General features: G+C 39.1%; 1 protein-coding gene across 2 annotated transcripts in view; it reads right to left on the bottom strand.

The window, feature by feature from the left end:
• The window catches only part of LOC129762011 (sodium-coupled monocarboxylate transporter 1), a 79,565-nt gene that overhangs the window by 31,267 nt on the left and 30,387 nt on the right, over positions 1–17,911 (bottom strand). The window lies entirely within an intron of this gene.

A 17,911-nucleotide genomic window follows, 5' to 3' on the forward strand; every position in this document is an offset into this window, starting at 1 on the left:
TCGTAAAATTTCAATTTATTTTACCCGACGGATCGAACTTATATCTTTACGGAGTAAATATTCCATCTCGTAAAAAAATAAGGTAAAATTAAAACGACATTTTTGAAGACATAAGGACTGTTCTAACGGCTTGTTTCTAGGCATTGAATGACATTTCTTGAAATATTTGTTTGGATAGATAATAACCCGTTCATCGCCCCGTCATCCAGATCTGGGTGACAGCTGTATTTTCTGGGATATTTGTCACCCAGATATGGCTGACACTATCCTCGTTTAAATTAAATAAGATTTTTAGGAAGTATTTTTTGGAATAGGCGCACAAATATAAATAGGGGCTGCATAGAAAAATAATAATATCAAAATAATAAAAATATAATTTTTATACTATACTTTTTATTCATATATGTTTCGGATGATCTTACGAATCTCCTAATGATATGACATTGTATTGGATTTTTTTTGTTATCAGCTCCAACGAAGTGCATAAATTTAAAAATAAAGTATTGCTAAGTTACAGCTCGTGTAGAATTTGTTTACACTCCTTTATTTAATATTTTTTTCGCAAATTAAATGCATCTTCGTCTAGGTCAACTTACTTCCTTCTGCTGGTATCTCATCTAGATATACATTCACAGAGCATACCCTGCTGTGGAGCACAGTTAGATTAATTTTTCGCCATACTTACGCAAAAAGTAATCCTGTACCGATAGAGGATCGATTCAGTACTGTTCTTTTCTAAGTATTGTGAAAAATAATTATTTCCCGTTTGTTTCTCTGATTACTGTCCAGCGTACCGACAGACAGTTTGGGCCCGCAAGGAACACCGTTGAAATGCGCCGGGCGACGAACTTAATCCGATGTAAAAGTGTTTAAAGCTGGAGGAAACCACTTAACAAGTATTCAAAAACCCTTTTTAAAAGTTCATTTTGGCTACAGCCCTGGAACTTTATTAAAATATTGTGTATGTCACCAGTAAAAAAAACTAGCCATTGCAGATATCCAAAAAACAAATATTTACTTCTTCAGTTGTCTTAAAGAGGCATTAAACTTAACAATGCTTTCGCCTCTAAAATATTCCCTAGCCAAATAATATTACATTCAATGTCAAACATCACGTTTTTCAAATCACAACCAATACACATTTAGTTGAAAGTACTTTTCAGTTCGAACGTAAAAACATTCATTCATTTATAGTTTTATCCATAGCTGTGGAGTTTCGCAGGACATAAGTGAATTTGGCGAGTACGTAAAAAAACCCAAAATAAGCTGAACGGATAATCTCGCCCATGCGTCACATTCTGGCGGCACGTGACATTGTTTTTCTCGTCCCGTCATTCGCCAAACAACTGGCCACAAAAACGTCCCATTGAGGAGGCTTCATTTAGCTCAAATTATCAACATCCACCGACAGTTTGTAAATGGGTTCCCCTTCTCAGCGAAAAAAAGATTCAAGGGTGAGTGTAACGGGAACAATGGTTTCAACGGAACTAAGATAACCGGTTGAAATTATAAAAACGAGAGAATTGCGTGTTAGCACTTGAAACCCGAGTTCTATAATCGGCGAACCATGCAAAGACAATTCTCGAAGGAGTTATAAAAATCGAAATACTAGAAATTCGCATCACGTTTCACGTTTTATATTCGTGCTAATCAAATAAAACTCTACGACGCCAATAACACCTTCTGGGTTCTCATTCATACGACAATCAATGTCAAAAATTCGTTCAAACATTAAATTATTCAAAATGTTATCTGTTATAAATCATTAATTGTTCAATCTGTTATACAGTAACTAAAGTACAGAATGGTTACATTTCACATATGGATTTACTAATCAAGGAGCATGCCTAGTTGTTACCGTAATTTCGTTGAACACAGTCAAGGTATTCCCAGTTTTCCTTAGGGGGCGCATTATACCTTTCTCCCTTCCATCGCCGTGATTGAGTGTTGACACTTCCCTCTGCGTCTACCCGCCAGTCGCTTATTTTCTCTGGCTCCGCAAGCACAAAATGACGTTGATGATGATGAACCGGGGAATTGCATCGAAATGGGAGAGCATCTAATTACTCGGGTGCTCGAATTTGAGCTTTTTTTTTTGCAACCGATCTGTCGTCCATTGTCACGGTCAATTTTAAATGATGGTAGATTTCCCGGGTGGCAATTGGCACTGGCGGAAATTGTGCACATGCATTTCGTTCGGACGAAACGAAGCGACATTGTCGGGTTGCGTTTATAATGCACTAACATCGAGATTTATCGAACAAACACATTTGACTGTTGAAGTTGGAAATTGTAGCAATAACTGCACACTGTAATTACAAACTGTTCAAGAGAATACTATTAATCAAAACAAAGATTAAACCAAAATCGGATAACGTATCATCAAATCACGATCACATTCAAGGCTGCCCTAGAACTTTTTGGACATAGGACTATATATTTCATTTCTGTACCGGGTGGAGGTTTAAAATTTCGAAAACGAGAGCATTGTTTATTGTTTATTGTTTATTGTTTTACAATTCATCCATCGGACTTCAAGGTCTACATGAATACTACACTTAAACTACATTTAAAATTCGATCACGGAAAACTTTACAGCTCACATTGAAATCAAACAAATAATAAAAAGAATTAAAAAGAACACACATAGATGAAACTGGTTCGTGCTGAGCATAATCTGTTCGGTGTGGTGGAAGTCGAAGGAAACTCCGCTGTCTGAGTGGTCGTGGTACAACGTTAATATTGATTCGAGCGAGAATCCATGAGGCATCGATCTCGCCAAGAAGAAGTTTTCCGACGAATGTGGCTTTAATTATGTTCCGTCTCTTCTCCAGTGTATCCATTCCCAGCAGACGGCATCGGCTTTCATAAGATGGGAGCTCATTTGGGTTTTGCCAAGGCAGAAATCTCAATGCGTACCTCAGAAACTTCGATTCTATTCTCCCAATCCTTTCGATCCATACCGTGCGAAAGGGACTCCATACTACAACCGCTGTTTCCAATGTGGACCGGACTAAACTGAAATACAGAGATCTTAAGCAGTATGGGTCACGGAATTCAGCGGATATCCGGAAGATGAACCCTAAGTTTCGGTTGGCTTTGTTGATGACATAGTCATAATGTTCACGGAAGTTTAGCTCTGAGTCCAGCATTACACCGAGGTCCTTCACAACGCGTGTCCTTTCCAATGGTTCATTCCCTATGCGGTAGGTCCAGATAATAGGGGTTTTCTTCCTAGTGAATGAGATGACTGTGCACTTCTTCACGCTTATGATCAGATAGTTTCGCCTGCACCAACTCGCAAAAATGTCAATGATCGTTTGCAACATCCTGCAGTCATCGACAGACTTCACGTGCCAATATATTTTGAAATCATCGGCGTATATGATTCGACATCCCTGTGGCACGGCATAGCAGACATCATTGAAGAACAAGGAGAACAATAATGGTCCAAGATTGCTACCTTGTGGGACACCGGAGGGGTTAGTAAACGGTTCAGATTCGGTAGTCCCTAACTTAACGTTAAGCTGACGGTTCGTCAAGTATGATTGCATCCATTTTACGAGATTCGTCGCAACTCCCAGGCGGTCTAGCTTGGACAGAAGGATTTTGTGGTTCACTCTGTCAAACGCAGATTTTAGATCCGTGTACACCACATCGACTTGCCCTCCCTGTTCCATGGATTTCAAGCACAACGAGGTAAATTGTACTAAGTTCGTAGCTGTAGACCTCCCCGGAAAGAAACCATGTTGATCTTGGGAAATATATGATTTTGCAATTCGAAACATTTCATTGCTTATCAGAATTTCAAATAATTTGGATCCTGCACATAGTGACGTCACGCCGCGGTAATTCATTACATCATTCTTGTGGCCCTTCTTAAACGCTGGGAACATAATGGATTTTTTCCAGCATTGTGGGAATACTGCTTGCGAAAGCGACTTGTTGTAGATGGATCTTAACGGCTCACAGATCGACCGAGCACATTTAATAAGAACAATAGAAGGAATCCCATCCGGTCCAGGTATGGTAGACGACTTCATTTTCCTTATGGCATCGAGAACATCTTCCTCATCATACTCACTAATACTCAAACTCATCGCTCCTGGAGGCACGTCCCCTACAGCACTGTCAGTTTGATCCTGAGTAATTACCGTATCATCAAATGAACTGGTAAAATGTTTGGCAAATAGGTTGCATATTCCTTCAGTTGTAGTAGACGTTTCACTCCCTAAAAACATGCTCATCGGCAACCCGGTATCCTTTCGCTTCTCATTTACAAATGCCCAAAAACTTTTGGGATTATTTTTCAGGTTTCTTTGTTTCCGTTCTACATAGCGGGCATAGAGCACTCGGTTGTAATGCTTGTATTTGGAGCTAGCAGTGTTGAACGCTATTTTGGTGGTTAAGTTTCGCTTTCCTGAGAGCCCTGGCACGCTCTCGTTTGAGAGTTCGAAGAAAGTGGTTAGACCAGGGCGGTTTTTGGCGCGGACGAGAAGGAGGTACAAATTCAAGGAACAGTCGCGTGAGGGTGGTGGTGAAAAACTCAACTGCCTCGTTGACATCGGATGCATTGTATAAAGGCGACCAGTCGATAGAGAGAAGAGATTCGTTCCGATGTTCAAAATCGGCTCTCGAGAAATCTCGATGTTTTTCCATGACGTGTTCAGCGAAAACGATGCGGACCGGGCATCGCAGAGTTGCAAGGATAGGAGGGTGCAGCGGATCAATCGGTATCAGTGGTTCGTGTGGTTCAACGAGATTGCACATCGCTAGGGTATCTTCATTCACAAACACTAAGTCAAGGTTACGATTCATGCAGTTCCTCGCTACATTCAGTTGTTCCATGTTCAACAAGGATAAACCATCGACGAACGCAATACTGGGCGAAACTGATTCAGAAGGGTCAGGACGAACATAGCCCTCCGGTGTAGTGTGCCAACATAAGTCAGGCAAATTAAAATCCCCAAACAGGAGATGTACGGCACGCATATCATGCGATGACACCACCGCAGAAATAGAGCTGATATGACTCTCGATAGTGGAATTACTTCTTGCCTGATCAGGGGGGATGTACACGACGCCAAGGCAAACATTTTGGGCATTGCAGTCAATGTTTACCCACAAATGTTCGAGACCAGTTTCAACAGAAGCAGTGCACAGAGAAGAGTTGAATATATTCCTTACAGCTATGAGCACACCACCCCCTCGAGATTTTCCGGAAATATCTGGATCTCGGTCTTTGCGGTACACACTATAATCATGACCGAATAGTTGAGCAGACATGATGACATCATGCAACCATGTTTCGGTTAAAACGATGACGTCATACTCATTGTCCAATGCCGCGATGAAGAATTCGTCAATCTTCGTCCGTAATCCTCGCACGTTCTGATAATATATGTGGAGGGGTGTGTCTGGTACTGGAGCATCACGTGGGTGGTCACCAGCAAGCGAGTCCTTCGATAGTAGCTGAAATGGTTGAGTTTCTCTGAGGGCAGGTGCAGTATCTATCGAAGCTTCGGCTGAACATATACTGGTCGAATTTTTACCTGGACCAGCCGAGTCATCAAGCTGGAAGATTACATCAATCGGTGAAAGCGGGTCAATTGAGTTAACCGGTAGAAGCTGGAATGGTTGAATTCCTCTGAGAACAGGTGCAGAATCTTTTTTCGCTTCGGATGGACATATACTGGTCAAGAATTTACCTGGACCAGCTGAGTCTTCAGGCTGGTGATTCATATCCATCGATGATGATGAACCCTCGCCGGTTGTTTCATTCATGGATCGCTAGCTTGAAAAGTCGATTCTTTGTCTCGCTTTGTTCAGACGTTCTCGGTTAAGTGGACATTCGTTACTCCAGGCAGCATGGGCAATATTAAGTAATTCGCCTGTGGCTCGTTTGGTATTTTCCAGATGGCAGTTAATGCACTTTACAAAGTCTGCTTTGCACTCTTCTGCCATGTGATGGCCGGCACATTTCGGGCAGCACGCTGGTTTTCTGCAATCCACTGCCTTGTGCCGGAATTCTGAGCAATTAAAACAACGGAGAGCATTGGTTGTGTCGATTACTCTACACCTTTCCCATCCCAGATTTACGCGTTGAAGTTTCATCAGAATATCATAACCACGGGCATCTGTTTCAATAGTGACTGACATCTGGTTTCGTTTCTCGTTTTTCGTCATTCGAACAACTTTCAATTCGCACTGATCATCTAAGCTGTTCTGCTTTTTCAGGTTTATTACTACAGCTTCCTCACTCATATCCTCGGAGAAGCCGATGATTTTGATTCTAGGCTTGAGCAGTTTTTGTATTTCCACGTTGTATTTTCCCGAGAACGCAGCAACAGCTGATTTGACGAGATTCAGTGCAAAGTCATTTGTTCCGCACCTCACGGCGACTTCACCATTCTCCTTGAGCCGAATATCCTTCACGCTTTCGCCGTGGATCGAATTCTACACATATGTCACTTTTCGTTTCCTCAGCGGGCTGGTCTTTCTTTGGCTTGAAAAGAACAGTTTGCTCGATTTTGGAAATCGTAGCCAATTTCGTAGCTTGAGTGCAGGGTACTGCTGGGCTGGACGATTGGGGAACATCTAAAGTACGGTTAGATGCAGTGATGATTGGGCATGGGAGTGCTAATCGGCGCTTTCCAGAACGCAACAGACCACCTTGTTCTACATGGCTTCGAGCAATATCTTGCGAATCTGAGATAGACGGTACACGTTCAGTGACAGTATTCGTTGCCTTACTTGAAGCTATGACAGTTGAACAGCGCGTAACATTAGCATAAGAAGCATTATTCGTCCGCATTTGTCCAGAGAATGTGGCCTCATCATTAGCAGTATTAACAGCTTTCGAATTATTGCCGAGTGCATTATTCATCGCAGAGAGGATACGCGGCAGAAGGATGGATTCAATTTTTTCTGGATCAGCAGTCTTCATACCGGTTAGAATTGATTCGTGTTTGTTTACAAGTTCGCGCAAATCATAAACTTTAGCTACTAGCTGAGTACAATGCTTTTGGATATTGTTTAGAGTGGTTTGTTCTTTCCTACATCCGAAGCACATATATATTAAGGAGTTATTTTCCCTTAGAGCAGCAACAGCAGCCGAGCTCAGATCGGCGCAGCGAGTGTGCAGTATTTGCTCACATCCTCCGAAGCAATACACTCTATCAGTCTCAGTGGTAATGTTTTTTGTACACACATTGCAGGTTACAGACGTCATTATGTTTCTTCCTCCGCAACCCGCAGCCGTCAGACGGCTTGGTACGGGAGCCACTGTGTACAAACAACAAAAGAGATTTCTTCAGACAGGCAGTATGATTAGATTTACACTAATTATTCAGCGCCTTTTCTTCCCCGATCCGCAAACCGGGATCGGGATTCGGTAGACCGTTATACCGGGTATACAACAGACGCTTGACAACAATTTATGAGACAGTTTACACTCGTAAAACGGATGAAATATTTGACGAAAACTGAATCGCGACCATTGTTAAACACCTTTTCTTCACCATTACACTAGGAGTGCAAGTTTTTGAACGTTAATACCTTTTTGGAGTGGTAAACACTTCAATAGAGTATAAAAATATCCAAGAGTTATATGCTTGTTAATTATTGGCCCGAAAACTTGTTTCAATAGCTTAAAAATTGCTTTGAAAACAGATCTTTGAAATCACACGAATCTGTATATAAGCTGGGGCCCGCTGGGAAATCCATCGAGCTGTGATTGCGATGTGACACAAGGATGGTCACGCTTACACGCCTATGCATTATGTTCTTCTCTCCCAATCCCATTTCTTTTCTGCAGTCGGACATAACGAAGCATTTAACTAAAAACGGAGTTACTATCGATGATAATTCGATACAGATAGGTGTCATTGACTATGGATTTGATAGTGGAGAATACGAAATGTTTGATATGCTGTAGGGCAGGAGTGGCCCAAGCGTCGTCCGCGTAGCTGTTACCGTGGCCCGGCTATCCGTTATGAACACGTTTCTTGAATCTAAGCCAGAGCAGCCGTATAACAAGAGTAGCCGTTCTTCATTAAATGGAAAGTTACTGTTTTTTGTAAACAGCCGTAGAAGTTTTAAATAACAGGTAGCTCGCAGTGCTGCCAATTATGGCCATACCCGGCCAGTGGGGAATCGGGGGTAAAAAAACAAAAATGGCGTCAGCTGTTTCGTAATATATTTTCTTCCTTGCTATAATATTCAAGTGCTTAAATCCCAATTTTGGGCGCAATAATCATTTTCGTTTCACAAAAAGCTTGGCATATTGTCTTTTTTTGACAATTTTTTGAAAGAAAGTACCGTTCTGAATCATATTTCGGACAGCTTCATATTTCGGACACTCTTCAAAGATATTTTGAAATGCTTAATGCCCTGATGATCTAACTGAAGGGTTACTCTAAAGCAGGGGTTTTCAAATGGTGCTCCGCGGGAAATTTGCGCTCCGCAAAGTTATAGCAGATGCTCCCACTTGAAAACCCACCTTGAAGAAAAACATTCTTTAATTTGATATAACTGAGCATACAGTGACTTCTGTTGATCACTCCGGATAAGATGCTATGTAACTTCGACGAGCAACCGAAATAGAGTTGTTCCAAGTTGGGTTAATGCAAATAGGGTTTGTTTTTTTATTAAAAAATGCAGGTGCTCCGTGAGATGTTTTTGCTATAAAAAGTGCTCTGCCATAAAAAAATCTGAAAACCTGTTCTAAAGAATCAATTGTGATATTAATTTTATAGATATACCATTAGGGCATTGAATATTTCAAGTTATTTTTAAAATTAAGCATTTCAAGTTTTTTAAAGAATGTCCGAAATACAGTTCAGAACGGTACATTATTTACTTTGAAACGCTCCGCAGCTTCAATGATAGTTTGGATCTTTTGACGTCAAAGGAAAAGTTGTTCGAAAAACTATACACAATAAATCATTTTCATTAGATATTGTTAAATTTGATAATACTCGGCATGACAAAGAATTTTTTTTTTAAATTGTAAGTTGTTGTATCTAGGACACGACCGCATATTTTCGACGTAGAACTACGCAATTACGCAATTATATTATGAAATCCACTTGTTTACCACTTCGAATATTATTTTGGAATGCATCAAAATTTTTGTAATAGATTATGTTCTTCGTTACAAGTAAATTTGATGAATGTCCTTTTACGTTTGATATGATGCCTAGGACTACCACAATATGTGAACGGAAGAATTGTCAAACGATCATTGTATTTTACATTTCCCTCTGAAATTATTGCACATCTCATGTTTACGTAGTTCTCGAACCGCGAAATTTCATTCACATCTAGTATCTTAAATGACGATTTTCCCAGGCTTCTCAGTTTAAAACTACGTTTTAGGGAAACGTATTCCGGTCTGCACAACGACAAGCGAGTACAAAAGTACTCAACACCAAAAAATACTCCCGATATACAATACTTGTAATGTATATCATATCAAACAAATCTTAGAGCATTTCCGACTCGATTGGTATCCAAATCATGAGAATTCGTTCACAGTGAAAAAAGTTATTAACGTTAACTTTATTTCATAAAAACGTAACCTGTTTTCTGATTTGGCACCCTTTCTGAAAGACGTAGTTCTACGTCAAAAGGCGCTATATCGGTTATTTCAAGAGATAGAAAAAAACTTTGTTCCACAAAGATGTCTCAAATAACCGGGACTACAACACTGTCGAACTTTGTTAAGATAAGATAAGAAAGTTATATTTTTTAATTCATCGACCATTTTGGTCACCCTATTTTTGATAGCATGAAAATGACCGATCTATCATATGTAACAACTTTGTCGAAGACAGTTTTTGTCTAGAGGATAACCGTCGAGCTCTAAATGCTAATTTCCACTCAAATGCATCTCCTGTAATGTAATATACAACAAAAGTTATCTTAAGATAAAAAATGTACACGAATGAATTCGGCTCTGTAACAGCTGAATTGCTAAATGAGCATAATAAGATAAACTGTTGGGATAAAAAAAAAATGTGGACCCCTTCGAGATAGACAGCACCTAGCGATCCCACTACGCAGGACCACTTACGGTCAGAACAATTGATTCCGTGAGTTCAATATAGTGAATAACTGTTTTAATGTTAATACACCCAAGAATATTTTAACATTTTTTAATTAAGTAACTAGCCTTGGTGAAAAGTCTGCAGGAATATTGAAATCCAAGACGGTAAAAAAATCAAAATTAAAATTCTTCAAGCGTTAATAATTCTGCTCCGGCTCAATGAAATGTTATGGTAATGATTTTATACAAAAGATAAAATGTCTAAGAGTCACATGCTTGCTACTTATTGGCCCGAAAACTTGTTTCAATAGCACAGAAATTACTTTGAAACCAGACTCTTGATACCACAAAAATCTATACATAAACTGACGCCCGCTCGGAAATACCATACAAATGAAACACAAATTTATTTATAACTCGAGAATTAATCAAGCAAACGAACCCAAATTTGGCATGTGGAGGTTTTAGGGCGCAATAAATGTTTCTATGTTGGGTAAACACTCCAGAACTCGAGAATCAATGAATAATAATAATAATATCTCTAAGAGGAAGGGGGCTGCCATACAAATGAAACACAAACTTCTGCATAACTTGAGAACTAGTCAAGCAAATGGAGCCAAGTTTGGGATGTGAGAGTTTTTGGGTACGAGAAATGTTTCTATGATGGTATGACACATCTACCTCCTCTGAAATGGAGAGGGGGTCCCAGAAAAATATTACACATATTTCAACCAAACATGACAATTGAGAATTTTCGGAAAACATTGAAGGGAAATGAGAAAATTCCGAAAATTTGTTCTATAATTACATAGTTTCAAGCGTTGTTAGTCCATTTGATGTTTGCGCCAACGAAATTGATTTTTGTTCGAAAGTGGAAATGGATTTTAATGTGATAAAACGCACTCCTATATCTTCTTCTATCTATATAAACAAAAATGGATCACGGAATGGAGCAAAACTCGAAAAGGAATTATCCGATTCAGGGCTATCTTCATTCTATCATATTTTCTGTAGCAAACATGTATTCGATGTAACGGAGAAACATGGTATTTGTAAGTGACTGAAAATTTTTGAACGAGAATTGAGTCTGAAAATAATCTGATGATATAATGAAAATAATCCATGAACAGTTCTGCGATTGGACCCATGATCGTAAGCAAGAAAACGTGAATGTTTGGAGGTATTGATAACAAAAAATAAGTTTTGGGCGGGATGAAGTTTGCCGGGTCAGCTAGTGTTCAATATAGAAAATATTTCACCATATCAAAGAGACGCAAACGACTAAACAGTCAGTCGGGCATTTAGTCGCTATCTCCCTCTACCGACTCGACTATATCATTTCAATCTTCCCAGTCAAATTGTCCTCATTGCATTTTGAAGTGACTTCCCCCAAAACGAATTTGCTCCTCTCTTTCTCTCTCTCCCATGTATGTGTGCATGCATCGATGTTGGAGTTCAACGAGGTGAGCTCACGCTACAGGTGAGCTAGATATTTTGTATCGTACACGAAAATTACTCACACGTATAAAATAGCGTGCAGTGTGTGTGCGCGCTATTTTGCACGCTATTTACAAATACTAACGCGAGAACCTTTATAGCATACTTGATAAATGTCTAAGATCGTTGGTTTGAGTTCACGATCGGTAGACAATAAACCGTCCATTGAGGGGGTCATTTTTTTTTTGCATCAGAAATCATGTTTCCGTTCCTCTTTATATGGACGTAAATAAGATTGCGGGTATACATTGCGGGGGAGTAGAAATGTGAATTGAAGTCAGTTGAATGAAGAGGCAGATTTGTATTCATAAGTCGAGTCAGTTAAAATAACCACTGACTGGACTAGTTCACCAGTTATCCTCGCTAGTCAACGCTATTCAATTCATTTTCTAGTCAAGTCACTTTTTGTTGTGGGTGACTGCCAAATCAATTCTAGTCAAAGCGAAGCTATTGAGAGTAGAGTCGGTCTTCATTTTTCACCTTCGAAGATTTCGGGCCCTGCTGGCAATAGAGACACATATCTCGTTAATTGTTCTCACGAGAGTTAGAAATAATAATGTATCAACCATCTTTAGTTACAATACAAAGCCAACCTTTTGGGGACCACTAGTCAGTTCAAAAGAGTCGAATGTACTTCCCTGTATCAATTATAATTCAACACTTATACTCATCTACTCAAACACTCACAAGAAGAACGTTTAGCTAATTCTTAAAATATTCATTCAGCCACTGTGAATTGATTCCGATACAACAAATGATTACTAAGCCAACGGAAGTCCTACGTCCATCTTGAGGTTATATCACAGATGTAAGCTACTTCCAGTATTTTCGATAAAACAACATTCGAAATGTGTTGGAACATCTAGTCTCCATCTACATTGGAATTTGATGCACTTTGTATGAATCGTCGCGACGACTCGTTATGCTACTCATAGATTTTAAGCTCCATTTCTAATAGTAGAGTGAATGAAGCGAGTGATAAAAAATTACTGATTCGATCAAATCGAATGACGATTTGTTTAGTTTACTTTCGTGCAAAAAAACGACGACGTTCGCGCTAGATTGTGATTCCAAATCAACAGATGTTTCAGAGGATTCAAACAACAGTAGTAGTCCAACAATGGTGCACAATCTCGTTAAATGGAGTAACTTTGAACGTCTGAGCTGGCTGTTTCAATGGCTTACAATATTCACGTAAACACCAAACAAACGAGATGGGTCGTAAGAACCAATCGTCGAATTTCCCGACACTACCATTTACCAAACTACCGAAAAACTGAAATACACCAAAACCAACCAAAATTACCAACATTTTCTCCATCTGGCCTCTCGAACCAAACACTCCCGAAACAGAGGAAAATACACTTCGTACGAATCGCATCACACGTTTAGTCTATGCACACTGATAATGTGCATCTGCAGCGCTGAATAATTAAACAAATAAATCCGCACTTGAATTGCACTATGAACAACCCAGTTGGCTGTCTACTAAAGGAAAGCGAGGAAAAATGGCACGCGTTTGTAGCGTCTGGGGGGCTCTACTGCAACTGCCTGCCTGCAATCTGTGTGCCGTTGCACTCGTGTCTAGTAAACCGGCTAGTAAGCAGTGAAAATCTTGAGCTCGAGCTATGAAAGTCAAGTTCTTGGCTGCAACCGTGATGTAATTGATTTGAAACCGAGCTAAGTGGCAGAGACCGAGGGGAAAAATGTTTTGTAAGCATATTCAGTCGTTCTCCGAGTCAACAACTGGCGTGCGTTTTCTTGGTTGAATGAAGGGGATTAATTTGTGGTACGATTCCACGAAACTGCCCCCAGAGACAGCATCATTACATCCACGACTAGACGTGGTGAAAAATGATGAAAAACCGGCAAATGTTTTTCGAGCATTACGGACGGATGTTGGTCGTCATGGACGGCCTACAGATAACACAATCGCTAATGTAGTGCGTAAATTCGAACAAACTGGATCCGTAGCGGATATTGTGAAACCTGTGCATCATCGTCATCGTTTTGGTGATGCCAATTGGCCGTCCAGATCATGCGATTTGAACCCGCCAGACTTTTTTTTGTGGGGTTATGCGAAAGGCCGTGTCTATGCCAACTCTCCGCAAACTCTTGAACATTTGAAAGACAACATTCGTGAAGTTATGACCGAGATACCGCCCCATATGTGCCGAAAAGTCATCGAAAATTACCTGTTCCGGATCAAGGTGTGCGAGGAAGCCCTAGGTGGACATTTGAATGAGGTTGTATTTCACACATAATGGCATAAACCAAACTTTAATTTGAAATAGAAGTTTCATCGAAATTCTAATTCTAAGTTTTATTTCAATTTACTTTCGGAATTTAAAGTTGGAAAATCCTGTACAACAGGCATTATAGAGCGAATTGTCAATTCCGTGGATAAACAGAGTTCTGTAATATTTATAAAGCCAGTATGGTATACATAGAAAAGTTTGTTATTTGTAGTAGATAATTGGAAAAAAGAATAGTGTTTGGTGACAATGAATTTGTTTTTCGGTTTTAAAATTTTGAGTAAGTTACACCTATCCCTCGATTTACACTGAAGATAGGTTCCCGACAAAACCGTGTAAAATAAAATCTCTAATTTTGCTATGTAAAACAGAGTAAAACGTAATGAACTTCTTACATTTGTGATTAACAGTAGCGTAGGCTTTTTCGCTAAACCTTTACAAACCGCTACATATTGACTTAAGCTAATCGTGTTGACGATTTTGCGTGGAATTGCCCCAAAGTGAAACGAGGAAAATTTTGCTATCGGAATTCTGCGAATCCACGATTTCACTGTGAACCAAAACTTGATTTGCGCTGGTTGTTGCTCCGTTCTTTTATTCTTATGTCATATATCTACCGCATGAATCAAGCACATCCAACGCGTAACACGTCCCGAAGTGTCTTATTGCGAGCTCAATGGTCACTTTATTTGGGCTTACATCACGTTCGAACAGCGCTCACATTTCTTGCCGACCAGGTGCTAATTGGGCCTCATTACGCGCCGCTGCTGTTAGCGCCGAATTCCGCACTGGTTTTTTTTCTGGTGTTTGCGTTTGCTATTGAAGTTTTCATCGAGCCATCAAAACTCGTGTGTTCTTGTTATACCGGATATTCCGAATCGGCAAACACAGCTCTCGGAGGGGCACACCTCACAGTGGCGGGGGTGAGACATCTGAACAGAATTATGAGTGGCGATTTTTTTCCGAAGCCAATGTCAATCAGATTTCGCTACTGCTCAAAGTAAACAAAGCAAGTGCTCCGAACATGGTGGGACTGAATCGTTTGTAAATATTTGCCGATCAGTTCACCACTGCTGCTGATAAGATTAGGCCAGAGCAAATATTGGCTTTACTAATTTAAAGCACAACAATGCAGAAGATTTACGCTTATCATTGCAGTTTATGTTTAAAGAGAGATAGTTTGTCTGCAGATGCAGATCTAGTTCCTGGGAAACGCTCGAAGATTAGAGAGAGAAAGAGACTGCACCTTCATTTACAGTCAGTGTGAGACTGTGCGACTCGGATGAGCTAATACAGACAACACGCGTCCCTGAGATAGCGAGACGTGGATTTTCGATAACAATTGCAATTCGCGATGACAGTGATACAGTGTTGGCGACTTTCAATTTGGGGCCATAATTTGGGTCCCAAACTCAAACTTGTAATCTCTTTCAAATTAGAAAACACGAAACCAGTTTTAAAATCTTGAAATTTGAATGAAAATAACTACGTCATGTTATTTACTTGAAACCAGTGTTACCACACGTACAGATTTATCTGGAATGGTACAGAACACAGATTTTCGTCAAAAAGTACAGATTGGTACAGATTTTTTCCATTTGTCAAATTTCTTCCATTTGAACAAAGCAACATTGAGGTACACGACGACTTTTACGCTGCAGTATCGCTAGGTGCTGTTGACCATAAAATCATTTACAAGGCAATGATTGATCAGTTTCATAAGGACGAAATTCCCTACAAGGATCGTATGTTTTGCCCCAGATCAACAGATTGAATCGTTTGATCCAGGCTGAAAACCCTGAATCCACGATGCTCCATGAAGAGCTAAAAGATTTTCGTTTGATCATTCTCACTAATATCTGCGAGGAATCTTACGTTGTTTCAATGTCCAGTGCTTTTAAATATGAAGATCATTTGAATAATGACAAGAATTTTAGGTTGCAATAGTAGCAGAAGAAATTAGCAGAACAATGGATAGTGAAAGGCAGATCATTTCGAAGGATATTTGTCGCAGCTTTTTCGTGGAGCTGATCAAATAAATTAGAAAAATATTCGATTTTGATGATTCTATGCTCAAGTCTACGGCAATGTTAAATCCCAGAAATTTTTCCAATTTGACTAACATTAACGTTGTGTTAGAAGCGTTTCCAAGATTCTACAATGCGAATGTACAAGATGTGGAGAATCAATTCTGTAGCCTAAATATAAAATTACTCCGTAAGGAAATCACAATTTCAGAAAACGAGCATGTACAGACTTGGTGGACAAAAATTGAATGCCTCAAAAGAATCGACGGTTCGCTCGCCTTTTTGGCGCTTCGATGCCTTGTTTGTAACGTTCTCACTATGCCTAACTTCTTGGCAACTGTCGAGCGAATTTTTCCTGAATATAAACAGTACAAGAATATGCTTTGAAATCGGCTCAGCAACGATACGATGAACGCTATTTTGAGATCGAAGAATTTGGTCAATCAGGTAATTTAAATCTTGTCCTAAGTAGTTGAATCCTTATGAGAAAAAAAAACCTGTTGAAGATTCCTTGCAGAAAACTTCATACTCTTTTAAAGGACATCCATTCGAAACGGAAAATTTAATCATAGTACATTATTTTTATGTTTTATGTGTTTATTTCTCCCTAAAATGTAATCACTTATTCGCTTTATGCACACATGCAGTGTCTCCCAGTTTCGTATTCGCAAATAAACAGCCGAATATCCGGCGGCCGGATATCTGGTATCCGGTCAAACTGATATCCGTTTCATCACTAATTTTGATGCATTCTAAAATAATATCCGAAGTGATAAACAAGTGGATTGAATAACATTACAATTTTTTTCACCACATAATTGAACATGGATTTGAAAGTGGATTAAAATTGAACATTCTTTTCTAAATTCAGATTTACCGGTAATGGTGGCAAAATAACGAAATGTATAATTGGCCACCAACACTTATAAATCACTTACGTTTAGACATTCAAAAATCAACTTGGAATATCGAGACAAAACACATCGAAATGGAAACCGATGGAAGTAGCGAATTTCAGTCACCAATAAAAATGTTTTACTCAAAAACTAAATACAAAATAAATTTAAACGGATCTTGAGATTCGTTAACAAAATTGAATTTCTTATAAAAATCAGGACAAATGCTAGAATATGAAAAATCAATCAGGACGCCCCAAAGGCATCTCAGAATCAGGATGTCCTGTTAAATCAGGACAGATGGTACCCCTAACGAAACATCTAATATTAAGTATTAAGTACTAGAGAATATTTCCGTCGTTTTTGATTTGAGATCGCCACCATACCCGTAAAACTATCGTGAAATGACAAGATATCAAGTGCTAATAAAAAAACAAATTCGAGGTGAAAAAATGAAAGAAAAAGTACAATTAGCGGTACACCTCGATAATCACAAGAAACGAACATTTTTTAAAAAGTTTTCGCCAAAAAGTTGCCATATCATACAATATTTTTTCTGGAAAGTATACTGAAATATATTTTAATTGCACTTAAGAAATCATAAATCGTTTGAGCGGTTCAAAAGACACAATTAAAAAACAAATATTGCCATAACAGACGATTTTTCTGACTATGCTAGTTCTGAATCGTGCACCCTAGGGGCGAAACAAAAAAAAACTTTTCCAATATTTTTCGAAAAGAATAATATACAAAAGGTTTGAGTAAAAAAAAAGCCTCTTAAAAACAAAGAATCATCAATCAATAACAGGAAATAACAAACTGAGAAAAATAAAATGCAAATATAGCAGAGCCCCGCTTATCCGCGGAATAACATTGGAATAACGGAATAACTTTGCTTTTGGATGACTAAGAAGGTTTATGAAATGGAAAAAAACTCTATTATTATAATTGACAACCTTTTTTTGTCGTTATTTCAAAAGGTGTTGTCGATTTCAATTTGCGCATCAGCAAATTCGATTTATATGTTATCTAACAACATTTCACAACTCATCATTCTTCGAATCACTCATCATATTTTTTGTACTTTCCCTTCCTCAAATCGCGCCCAAACACGCCACACTTATTCTCAATTCATTGAGATCTGAATAGATACCAAGCCTAAAATTTTTCAAACACTCTTTCGAGTGA

The sequence above is a fragment of the Toxorhynchites rutilus genome, chromosome 1 (genome assembly GCF_029784135.1).
Source record: "Toxorhynchites rutilus septentrionalis strain SRP chromosome 1, ASM2978413v1, whole genome shotgun sequence".
NCBI lineage: Eukaryota > Metazoa > Arthropoda > Insecta > Diptera > Culicidae > Toxorhynchites > Toxorhynchites rutilus.